At 44.6% G+C, this 12,076-nt stretch overlaps 1 pseudogene; it reads right to left on the bottom strand.

Annotated features, from left to right (window-relative positions):
• Positions 1-386: 386 nt before the first annotated feature.
• LOC101989390 lies at positions 387-1,696 on the bottom strand (annotated as a pseudogene).
• Positions 1,697-12,076: the final 10,380 nt, after the last annotated feature.

The following is a 12,076-nucleotide window of genomic DNA, read 5'->3' as shown; positions in this document are numbered from 1 at the left end:
TATGCATGCGAGGCTTAACAGAGGGAGACACTACCTGACATTTTTCTTTGTTTGTTTTTTAAGCCTCATGAATGAATCTTTATTCAGTACAGACAGATAGTTACAGCCAATAGCACAAAGGCCACAGACAAGAACGTGGAACTACACCTGGGCTTTTAAGTTCTGGCCAGGCTCTCTCACGTGCCTAACACATTCCACCTGCCAGCGGGGAGGGGGGGGCGGAGTCATGTGGCAATGCCAGCATCTTTAGAGCCCTTAATTCAGCCACTGATGACCATAATGAGGACCTTTGTTTGAACTAGCTCCTCGTCCAATCTAAAGTCATCTATTGGGTTAATTTCAAACTAGCACCTGGCTAACATCATGCACTGGTGACAAGGACAGGTTTAGTGAGTTTTGAGCTCAGACTCCCGGACCTTCTGGCCGGTCTTGTCCACCTCTGCATTCTGAGGCTCAGTAGACTGAGGATAAAAGGGACCTACCAGCCAGTTGAGAGGCGTGTTGGTAACAAGGTCATCCATCACATCATCTAAGGATTCTATAATTTTCTGCAGCTGCCCCTTACTGGAAGTGAGGAAGCCGTCAGACACTTCCTTAAAGGAGGCAGCATTGCAGAACACTGAGTAAATGTCGCCTGCCATCACCCCCAAGTGGTTGGCCTGATCTTGGACATTCTGTGGCAACCCTTGGACGTTGGACAGGAGAGTCTGGCACGTAGTTTGGAGCTGCTGAGTCAGGTTGCGGGCGATAGCTAGAGTGCGTGACTCCATGTGCTCAGCACAGAGGGACTCGTCAGTGTCATGGTAGCCAATGCTTCTCTTCCACTCCACCCATGAGACATAGAGCTTATCCTGGGCACTCTGGATTTTCTGGTTGGCACTGTGCATGTTTTTCTTGGCGAATTCAATCAGATGAACAGTGGAATGAAGCCGAGACATGGTCTTCTGGCTTTTCTGTTTGGCATCTTTAACCCTGCTGAGAGCCTGCTGATAGGCCCCGGGAAGCGGAGCTTAGTGGACAGGGACCCCAATCTTACATAGTAACTTGGCTTCTGAACCATATCAAACCCTTCCACCTTTTTTGCTTCTGTCTCTAGCTCTTTCTGAGTGAGAGGCAGTACTGGTCTACCAGGAGTTCTGACTTGGCAAGTGCATTTTCTACCCCGCTGCTCACAAGTACATTTTCTACCCCGCTGCACTATCCGACTCCCCAAAACTGTGTTGATGCCGCCATTGACTACAGACTTGGTCTTCTCCATGCTGCCGGTCACTGCTCCTTCGGTCTTATCCACCACCCTGTGATTGTGCTGGCTACAGAATCTCTGGTCCCTGCCACAGTAGTTGTCACTGTATCTTTTGCCCCAGTTACAACACCTTTGGCATGGGCAACAATCTCAGCTGTCAGCTGATTCAGAATAGGCAGTCTTTCCTCGGTCCTGTCTAGCCCCTTGTAAGCGTAGGTATTGGCAACAGCAATTTGTGGCTCCAGCTTTGATGGGCAGCGCACTTGTCACAGTCACAGAGGTCACAGTCTTCACACCCTTCTCTGCCATCTCACACACAGATCTCAAATTTGGATGCTGGTCCTTTGTACTGATATAAGCGGAGGACACCAGGTCATAGGTTGAGCTCACCAAGAGCAAGTTGTCTACCCTGGTCACCATGCTCAGTTGTGGATCAATTGCAACCGAAGCCATTTTTTCCTCCTGGAGGAAAAAAAAAACTAATGGCCCGAGGAGCAGAAAAAAAAAACAAAACCAAGTCTACACAGTCCAGCCCACAGCACCGACAATATCTGATTTTAAGTTAACTTAGAAGTGTTGACATTCTATAAACTGGACTTGCCAAGAAAAGACTGCATTTAACAACTTTAAAATGTTGTGTGTATGCTTATACTGCCCCGTCTGTGTTGGATCTTAACTGGGGAGGAGGAGATTTGGTTTTAAATCACCTTTGGAGTGTTGAGAATTGATAAGCTGCACTTGCTGAAAAAAAGATCACTTGCCAACTTAACATTTTGTTTGTCTGTCTGTCTGTTTGCTTGTTTGTACCAGGGTCACATTTCGGTGCCCCGGGCTTAACTGGAATTCAAGGTCTTCCTGCCTCAGCTTCCTGAGTGCTGTTATTACAGATGTTTGCCACCACAGCAAGCTGGAACATAGTTCCAACGTCTTCCAGCCTCCATCTCCCTTTCTTTCCCTTTCCTCCCGCCACTTTCTTTCCTGCCTCTGCTTCCCAAATGCTGGGCTATCCGCAGAACTTTCCCTGGCTGGGTACCTATCTGAAATTTTTATCCGGGATCAGTAGGTTCACCATGTCAATTGCACCCCCCGTTCCTCCCTCCTGTCCATTGCCTGCAAAAATTTGCGTGGATCTGAGAAACATCACGGGTAGGGGATGACAGCAACAAATAAAACTAAAAGTGCCCTGACTCAGACTTAGCCTCACACCGCAGAGGTGGGCAAAAGCGGTGCACGCAGAAGGAAACCGTCATTCTGGTATCAGCTGAGCTCAGCTCATCCCGAGAGAATAACATAGAATTAGCTGACAGTCTCCTCCCAATATTTCTGCAAAGCCCCAAAAGTCAGCAACCCACCCCATGGTTCCTCAGCATGCTCCCCATTCTGTTCCTCACGTTTAGAAGAGAGACTCTCCCTCACTCTCCTTAGAACACCCCACAGCAGGCCGTTCGTTACCTTTCACCCGCAGTTAGCCCCTGAGCAGGGGACATAAGCATCCTATGTCTTTGAACGTCCTAGGCAGGTGTCTACCCTGTGCTGCTCCCAGGGTCCTGCAGCCTTCCGCTCTGTGGCTTTTCCCTGGATTGTCCTGCTTCTTGCTCTAGCTTCCTTTACCTTCTCATCCAGAAAGTCCTCATTTACTTTTTATGCTGATTGGTTTGGCTATTGCTGTGTTTCATTGCGCCTTCCAAATCATGCCCTGGGGGCATCATCTCTGCTAAATAAAAAGGCTATTTAATCCAGGGAGAAATTATGCTACTTCCTTCCAGGCTGTAGCTGCTGCAGTCACTGGCGGTTGAGATAGGAATTGCTTTATCTTGGTCATAAGATGCAGCAACAGGGCTTGATTTGGAGGGGAGGGGTGTTTATTGCTACAGAGTGGTAGCAGGTGGCGGAGCTCCTGACCCTCAAGGAGCCTGACAGCAAAGGGTACACTGATTGAAACAGCCTGAAAATTCTGGATCTGATAAAGTCAGCATGGGCCCTTTTTACTTTTCCTGCATCTACACACACACACACGCACGCACGCACGCGCACACACACACACACACACACACACACACACACAGATACTTCCTTTGGTAGCTATGAGACATGGTGGCCATCACTCTCCCTGACATTGAAGCACAATGGAGCAAGTCCTGATTCAGCAGAAGGCCAGTGGCTTTCGAGTTTTATGAAGACTTATGCATCCAGAACAAAGGCCATGGGGAAAGGGTTTTAGCACCACACAGTCTGCTGAATTATTGAACCTGGCCTCATCGGAGTCCTTGCTCTGGTACCTGACAGTTAAGAACTCTTGTCAGCAACTACTGACAGCTCAAGCAGCCTAGTGGAACTATCTCAGATGGATGCAAAAGAATAAAAAAGAAAAATCCTCTTTCTTCACAAAAGCAGCAAAGAGGATCTCTTAAGCCAGTGGTGCTGTCCCATTTGTTATAGAGACACTAGGTATGGGAATATCCACCTCAACAGTAGTGCTCCAACAGAAGGGATGTAGGAGCAGTCTGGCAGGCGAGGGTCGGCAAAGAGGAGCAAAGAGGTAGCAGCTACAAATCTGGGTGCAGCAGATAGTGGTGAGGAGTAACTGTCGATGGTGTAAGCACCCTTTAGAGGGGCGCGGTGAAAGTCTGTGCTTCCTTGAGTCAACGAGAAGCCCGTCAACCGGGGCTCTGTTGGCTGCTATTGACATTCGAGTTTAATATGATGTGGCTGCATTTGCAGTCAGCGGCTGCTAAATCCCGAGATATTTGGATTACACGACCATAAACGGCTTTTGTCTCTAAGTCCATGAAATTTACAGAGATACAAGGTTGTGCTGCTGTGGGATCACTCTGTGACTTTGACTCATTCTGCTGACAATGTTTTCCAGAATGCTCTGAGAGAAATTTCCAAGCAAAATATTGCAAGCAACATAGGTAATAATATCTAAATAAAGACCATGGCTGTTAGATTAATTGCTTTACCACCTCAATCTGATTAAATGCTTGCCATTGTTCTAAGAAGTGGCTGTGCTCCTCTCTCTTTCTCCCTCCCAACCCCACCTCCTCTCCTTCTTACCCCTTAGCCCTGGCCGCCCTAGAACTCATGCTCCTCCAGTCTTCACCGTCCAGGTGCTAGAATCCTCTATCTTATTTTAGATGTAGACAAAGTTCAAAGATTTGAATAACCTAAGCTCAGTTGACTAATAAACATTGCAACCACTCAGCTGGAGACATGAAAATGAACGTTGAGGTAGGATGACCCGTACATAGACTTGGGGAGCTATCTCTAGCACCCTTCCTTTAATACCCTTTCTCCGAAGTCAGCTTCCCTAAAATTGAGTTGGGGTTGATGTCTCCCGTGGATTGACTTCCTGAGGAAGTCCTCCCAGGGTCTCTGATAAGGAAGTAAAGAAGGTCAGAGAGTCAAGTATGAGATGTCGGAAAAAGCACCACGGAAGTGATGCCCCAATCTTGTGGTGTTGGGGAGGGAGGTCGGGGGCCAAACTGCACCTCAGAGCTTTCTCTTTGTTTTGGTTTTACTAGACAGGGTTTCTCTGTGTAACAGAGCTGTCCTGGAACTAGCTCTTGTAGACCAGACTAGCCTCGAGCTCACAGAGATCCACCTGTCTCTGCCTCCCAAATGCTGGGATTAAAGGTCTGCATCACCGCCGCCCAGCATCTCAGAGCTTTCTAAGCAGAAGTATCTTCACATCTGCCAGTTGGCACCGTACACATAGGAAACACCCACCAGAGCTTGCAAAGCAAATCTCACCAAACTCATTGAAACATAAGGGGGATCCAACAGGTCTGCCCAGAGCACGGCCGTTGTCCACTAAGCCCATTCAACAGCAGAGCTGGGCCACGGCCAGCTACAGTCCTTGACTGCTGTCCTAGGGAGAAGAGATTTAGAAGGAGCCTTCGATAGGGGGCTCTGACTCCCAGTCGATAGCTGGGAAGAGTAGAAAGGCACATGAGCCTTTCAGTGAAAAGGAGCTATGAATTGGGAGCCTGGCATCTTCAAGTTTCCATAGGATTATGTTATGGAGGAGGCAGCTTAGCTGTGGCATGGCCAAAGGACCTCAGCCTTTGCAACCGTTTTCATTCAGCGAAATGTCCTTCCCATGCCTCTACCACTGTGGGAATCCGTGGTCCTGGGCAAGTCATCATAAACCCTGTGAGCCTCGGGTCCCTTAACAGGAAAAGGAAGAAAATTATCTACCCCGGAATTTGCTGAAATAAGCAACAAGGAGACACCTGTTAAAGTCCTTTGTAAATGGCCATTAGCAACATCAGCTTGTAGTTAAACAGAAATAATCATATTTCCAGTAAACTGAGCTCATAGAATTCCATGACCTGCATGTGGGTGGATACAAAACAACATTCAATGTAAATTCAGGGAAACGGAGAGTTTCTTAATGCATCAGAAAACCTGCATCTGCTTGTTCACTAACATCCATCCAAGCCACTAGAGATTAGATAGATTTGAAAGGAGAGCAGCCTTCAGCCTCAGGAAACCTCATCTCCCAAAGACACAAAGCAGCCAGGCCACGTCAAGAGGAACCGCCAGTTCCCATCGCACACACATCCTGTAGCCTTAGCTGTCCCCACCCTCCCTGCCAGGCCTGGACTGAACTAACTCCCCAGCAACTCCTGAGTAGGACTGTGGTAAACACATTTACATGACGGTCCACAGGGCCCAGCTGTAGCCAGGACTCTCTCAAATATCTGGGAAAGCAAGTGGTGAATGGTGGCATGCCCATTTAAACACTCCAGGCCTAAGTTAAAGTAAGCGATGTTTATGAAGAGTCTTTGACTTTCCATACTGAACAGAAAGGCTCTCAACTATGGCACAGTCTCTCTGTCTCTCTCTGTCTCTGTCTCTCTCTCTCAGCTGTTTCCTATGCAAGTAAAGAAAGAAAGCATGCACTCTAAAATCAGAACAACTAGAGCTCCCCTCCTGGCTTAAGCTTTGGCCAGTTTTGTGACTCTGAACCTTGGTTTTCTCGCCTGTGAAATGGAGAAGTGAGTGTCTCCTCACGAACTGCTGCAAAAAGGCCTGTGACCTACAGAGATGTCTGTGCTGCTTGGCAGACATCCACCGACTTCCATGAAATGAAATCCACACTGATACAGGAAAGGACTGGACAACTGCCTTTGACATAATGAAACATTAGTTATTATTACACTCTTCAGAAAGCACTTCGGGGATTTGTCCTCAGAGGGCATGAAATAAATAGTGGTTAAACTAATGAATATACAAATGGCTGTGTTCAACAAGCTTTTTAATTCACAGGAAGGAGAGAACATTCCTGAGATCTCTCTGGAGCTACAGAGAAAGTTCACGGCCAACACGTGTAACTTAGGGATCGTCTATCTCAAAATAAAAAGTGAAAGTGAATGAAAGACTTGAGATGTAACTCAGAGGAAGTCTTCGCCTAGAATGCATGGGGCCCTTAGCTGATATCCATCTGGCACCCCTTCTCCCAAGAAAACAAAAAAAGGAAATTCTTACATACTGACAGGGCATAAAAAGAATGTCACCTCTCTCTCTCTTTCTCTCTCTCTCTCTCTCTCTCTCTCTCTCTCTCTCTCTCTCTCTCTCTCTCACACACACACACACACACACACACACACACACACACACACACACCTGAACTAGGAATTGAATTTAGGACCTTGGACATAGCTAGACAAGTTCAACCACTGAATCATATCCCCTAACTTTAATTTAGCTATTTTTTTTTATCTTGAGTAAACATATTCTTAAGTTACATTTTCCTTGAACTCACTCGGTAGCTCAGGCAGACATTGAATTGTGGTCATCCTACTTCAGCCCCCCAAACATCTGGAAGTATAAGCCTACACTTACAGCCATCCCAAACATCTGGAAGTATAAGCCTGCGCTTACAGCCATGCCAAACATCTTTAAAGTGGCCTTGTGCCTCACATCAGGCTTCACGTGCCAAGCAGGTACCCATTCCTCCCTTCACTGTGATGAGGGCAAAGCCTCTGAGCATTGGGCAGCACACTCAGCCTTCCCGGGTGCAGGACTGGACTTAACTCTTTCTAGCTCAGGTCAGGGCAGAGTGCTGTGATTGCCAGTTGGTGCTGGAGGTGTTCTCTCTTTCTGCCTTTTCACATGGTGGGACCTATGTGTCCATGCACTGTTGTGGAATATTATTTTAAGATAGGTTACATTTGTTTAAGCTGTGAAATATTTGTTTAATGGATGCAAAGATGTGCTGCGTTCTTTTACATTGCATTTGTTTAACTCTGTGAAGCTTTGTTACTTTGACTGTCTAAAACACCTGATTGGTCTAATAAAAGCTGAATGGCAAACAGTGAGGAGGGAGAAGGATAGGCAGGGCTAGCAGGCTAGAATAAATAGAAGGAGAAATCTGGGAAGAAACATCGAGGAGCAAAGAAAGAAAGGAGGGGAGGAGGACATCGGGGGCCAGTCACTCAGCTACACAGCAAACCATGGAGTAAGAAGGAAATAAAAGATGCCCAGAAATAGAGAAAGGTAAAAGCCCTGAGACAGAAGATAAACAGGCTAATTTAAGTTAAGAAAAACTGGGTATAAACAAGCCAAGCTAAGGTCAGACATTTAGAAGAAAGAATAAGTCTCTCTGTGTGATTATTTGGGAGATGGGTGGCAGTCCTCGCACAGAACCAAAAGAGGAAAATGAAACTACATTGCACCTCTGCTGTCCCTTTTGTGTGTCCACAGTTGCTCATCTATAATACCAGTCGGACTGGAAAAAAGGCTCCCTAGTGGCCTCACGTGAACTTACTTACCTCTTTTGTATATATGTGAGTGTGTGTGTGTTTCTTCCTTCATCTTTTTTGTACATATGTATACACATATCTATATCTTCTTTTGTTTTTTCCAGACAGTGATTCTCTGTGGAGCCTTGACTGTACTAGAACTTGCTCTGTAAACCATATGAGCCTCGATCTCATTGAGATCTGCCTGCCTCTGCCTCCTTAGTGCTGGGATTAAAGGCATGTGCCAACACTGCCCAGTTTACATATATCCTTTTAATTACCCATTTAAAGGTCCTGTCTCCAAATACAGTCACATTCTGTGGCACTAAGGCATTATTTATTTGGTGTGTTGGGGGAGGTAAATGTGGACGCATGCATGCCACTGCACACAAAGACAAGGAAAACTCTCCTGAAGTCCATTCTCTCCCTCTTCCTTGAGTCAGGATCTCTTCTCTGTTTATGTGGATATAGTGCTGCATACTGCCCATGAGCTTCTCGATGAGCTTCTGTCTCTACCTCCTATCTCAGCATAGGGGTGCTGGGATTGTAGATGAACACCACTGTAATTCACTTGTATGTCCATCCTGGGGAGTCAATCTCGAGTCATCGGGCTTGTAGAGCAAGCCATCTCCCCAGCCCAATGTTAGGGATTTAATACATGAATAACGGCTTGCCACAATTCAGCTGTAGCTAGAACTATGATTCCCATGTTACTGGTAAGGACCTTAATTAAAGTCTTCTCTGTGCAAAAAATGATGAGGAAAGGATTTCAACTGAAGTCTGGATTAGTTACTTTTCTACTGCTCTATAGGTTTTCTTAAGCAAAGGCAAATTCAGGAAAGTGTTTATTTGGGCTCACAGTTCCAGAGGGAAATTCCCTAATGGCAGGGAAGGCATGACACTAGGTACCTGAAGCAGGAAGCTGATGGATGACACCTTCAGCCACAAACATGAAACAAAAAGAGTTAATGGGACGTGGGGCAAGGCTAGAAACTCTCAAAGTCCATCTCCAGTGACCTACTTCCTCCAGCCAGGCTCTGCGTCCAAAGAACCTTAACCTTTCCAAACTGCACCATCAACTGGGAAGGAGGTGTTTAGATACCCGAACCTGTAGGGGACATTTCTCATCAAACCACCACAGTTTCTGTCTGGCAGGCAGTCTACTGTCATCATCATATAACACTGCCTCTAACAGCTGATGAGCTGAGCAAAGACAAGAGGCTGAGTGACAGTCATCAGTACTTCCTGGTTACTGGCAGGTACAGAAGGGTCTGGGTGGGTGGTTTGCTTTGAAGACTGCTTTGCAATGCATACTAAGCAGAAGCGCTGGGATTGTGGATCAATTTACATTTCTTCCTTTGTTACTATACAAAAATCTCTCTAAGCAACTGAAAACTCCACACCCCGCCCCTGCGCAGGCGTATACCTGCCCTGGCTAATTATTTAAGACATTGTTCAAAGAAGAGCTCCTAATTAACAGTGTGCCTAGCCTATCCCAAACCATGAGACCAGCATCTCTAACAGTTTGTAATCCATCTGGTCTCCAGGCCCACATATCGGTGTCAGGTTTTGCTGCTGTCCCCACAGCTACCTAGCTTCTTTTTTGGTGGTGAGGGGAGTAGAAGGAGGGGTCCATAGTGAGTAATGAATCAATAAACACTCAGTCAATTCCCTGGACTCTGTTGACATGCATGGCCAGTTTTCTCTGGTGATCAATTACACTTGTTTTTGCAGGAAGATTAATTCACTTTTCTGGAGAATTTTTCTGAGTTTCTGCTATTAAAAAGCCAATCTCAACAATCCCCCTAGCTCAGCAGAAATAGAATCTGGTTTCAGTATGGCTGGTTAAAATTGTCAAAATCTATGACTTTAAAAAAAAAGAGCATGGTTACAACCAGAAAGGAGGGCATAAATGTGTGTGGCTGGAGTGCAACATACATGAACATAAACATAAATCTCTTATAATTATGTTGTTTCATATTAAGGTAAACAGTGTGTATCTTTTTTCTCGATTCCCACCTATTTCAAAAAGACTACTAACGTCCCTACAAGCAAATTAGGTACTACACATTTCAGATAATAACAATCAGAAAAGAAGAGCAGATGACAGGAGACATGTCCACAATTAGGCAGAACTCTTCAAACAAAGAAGAGCGCTCAGTTAATTAATGTTTGTCAAGTACTTTAAACTCATATAATTCAACAATCTAGACATTCCCACCTAAAGATATGAAGACAAAGAATTGGGGGAGGGAGCTGCCTTGACTGGATGGAGGTCTTGTCTTGCTCAGTGATCATCAAATTTGCCAGAGAGGAAGAGGGGAAAACACCCTACAAACACAAAGTAGCTCCAGCTAACGTCCTTTAAAAGCTATTGCTCTGCCTCTTCCTCTCGTTTTTCTTTAGACTGAGGGGGGAATAATTTTTCTGAAAAAATCATTTCACAGGAGCAGTACCATCAATTCTTAATTATTAATATCACAATTTGTTATTTATTGAGCATCAACAGGGCATTAGATGTCTGCAGCCCGGATAGCTCCAAGTTTTAAATCAAAGCGGCTCACTTAAAAGTGTGGATCTTTAGCGATGTTGTTTTTGAGAGGTTTGTGCGTGTCTATGTGTGCACACGTGGGCACGTGGGCACATGCATGCACACTTAGTGTGATCATGGGAAATAAGCTGGATAATGGGATGTTCCTTGCATTTGATAGAATGTTTTTCCTAACATCTGTATTTTCTCACTTACTAGACAGATTATTTTCCTATAAATCAAAGACTAAAAGCCACAAATGGAATCCTGAAAAATCCGAATCTGATAATCTCCAAATACATCTGACCAAATTCCCATTTAAGATCTGAGCAAATCCCAATCTTAGTAAAGTATTTTTAAAAAATACTCCGTTGATTTTATATGATCCCTTGCAAGCTATATACATACACTACTGAACTGATACATCACGATCATTATAAGGCATTCAAAAGAGAAAAGTGTACAGAGGACAAAGAGGTAAATGTCTTAAGATATTTTTTTTGCTTGATTGTGCTATTAGGAACAAAGAAGATTTGCTCTCGCTACAAGGATACTGCCACTGATAACACCTCTGGACTAAGAATGCAATAGGCTGTTTCATATTTTTTTTTTAATCTTGGCTTGGTATTTTGGGGATACAGGGATTTGAAAGTCAAGTGCAGCTTTCAGGGCTGTCATTGCTGAGAAGGAAGCTTCACAAAAATATGTCCATCCAAATACAAGAGAAACAGAGAATTGTTGGCTGCCTTCACACATCACGGAACATCCAGATCCTGCCACCCCCCAGTTCTGGAACTGTGTCGGGTTTTTTTTTTTCTTTCCTACCACTTGTTTTGTCCCCCACAAATTAGAACTCACCGCATTTTGCTTATTTAATAATTGATTCCTTTGAAATATACTGAAACTACTTTTAAAAAACAGTCTTGAAAATTGATTACTACATTTTGTAAGTTTACAACACCATGATTTTAAGACTGTACTTAGCCTTGGCAACGAAAATAACATTAATGATGGAAACGTTTTTTGGCCATTATGATCGAAATACTGTCTCTGTAGCACAAAGTTTGTTTTATTTTTCCGATTTCTCCTCTTTAAAAAGCAATGGCAGTTTAATTGACTAATTAAAAGCCTTCATTTAAAGCCTACCCCTCTTGTCCTCACCCGTTTTCTCTTCTCGGATTCTATTTTCTCATATGTCCATGGAGTTAATTCTCTGCTTCTGCTTTTGTGAACCCTATAACAGCAATGACTGAAGTCATGTAAAGTAGAATCTGCCTGGCTCCCATATGAAAATGGAATCTATTGAGGGTAAGGCTTTGTTTTTAAAAATTTTTAATATGCCTACTACCAATAGCCAATTGTCACATAGGAAAATAGCATAATTTACATGCTATTTGTCAAACAAACTGTAATACAACTTTGACTGCTTTAACTTATCCCGGTATGATCCACAACCCTCTTGTGACACAGCAAAAGATGAAACCGTTATGCCTGCATTAAAATCATCAGAAAGGTCCCTTTCTAGCCTGTGCCTTGAACCCTGCAGCCTCGGTG

Source organism: Microtus ochrogaster, chromosome 18 (genome assembly GCF_000317375.1).
Source record: "Microtus ochrogaster isolate Prairie Vole_2 chromosome 18, MicOch1.0, whole genome shotgun sequence".
Lineage (NCBI taxonomy): Eukaryota > Metazoa > Chordata > Mammalia > Rodentia > Cricetidae > Microtus > Microtus ochrogaster.
The sequence above is the reverse complement of the archived record's forward strand: the minus strand, read 5'-3'. Positions and strand labels throughout refer to the sequence as shown.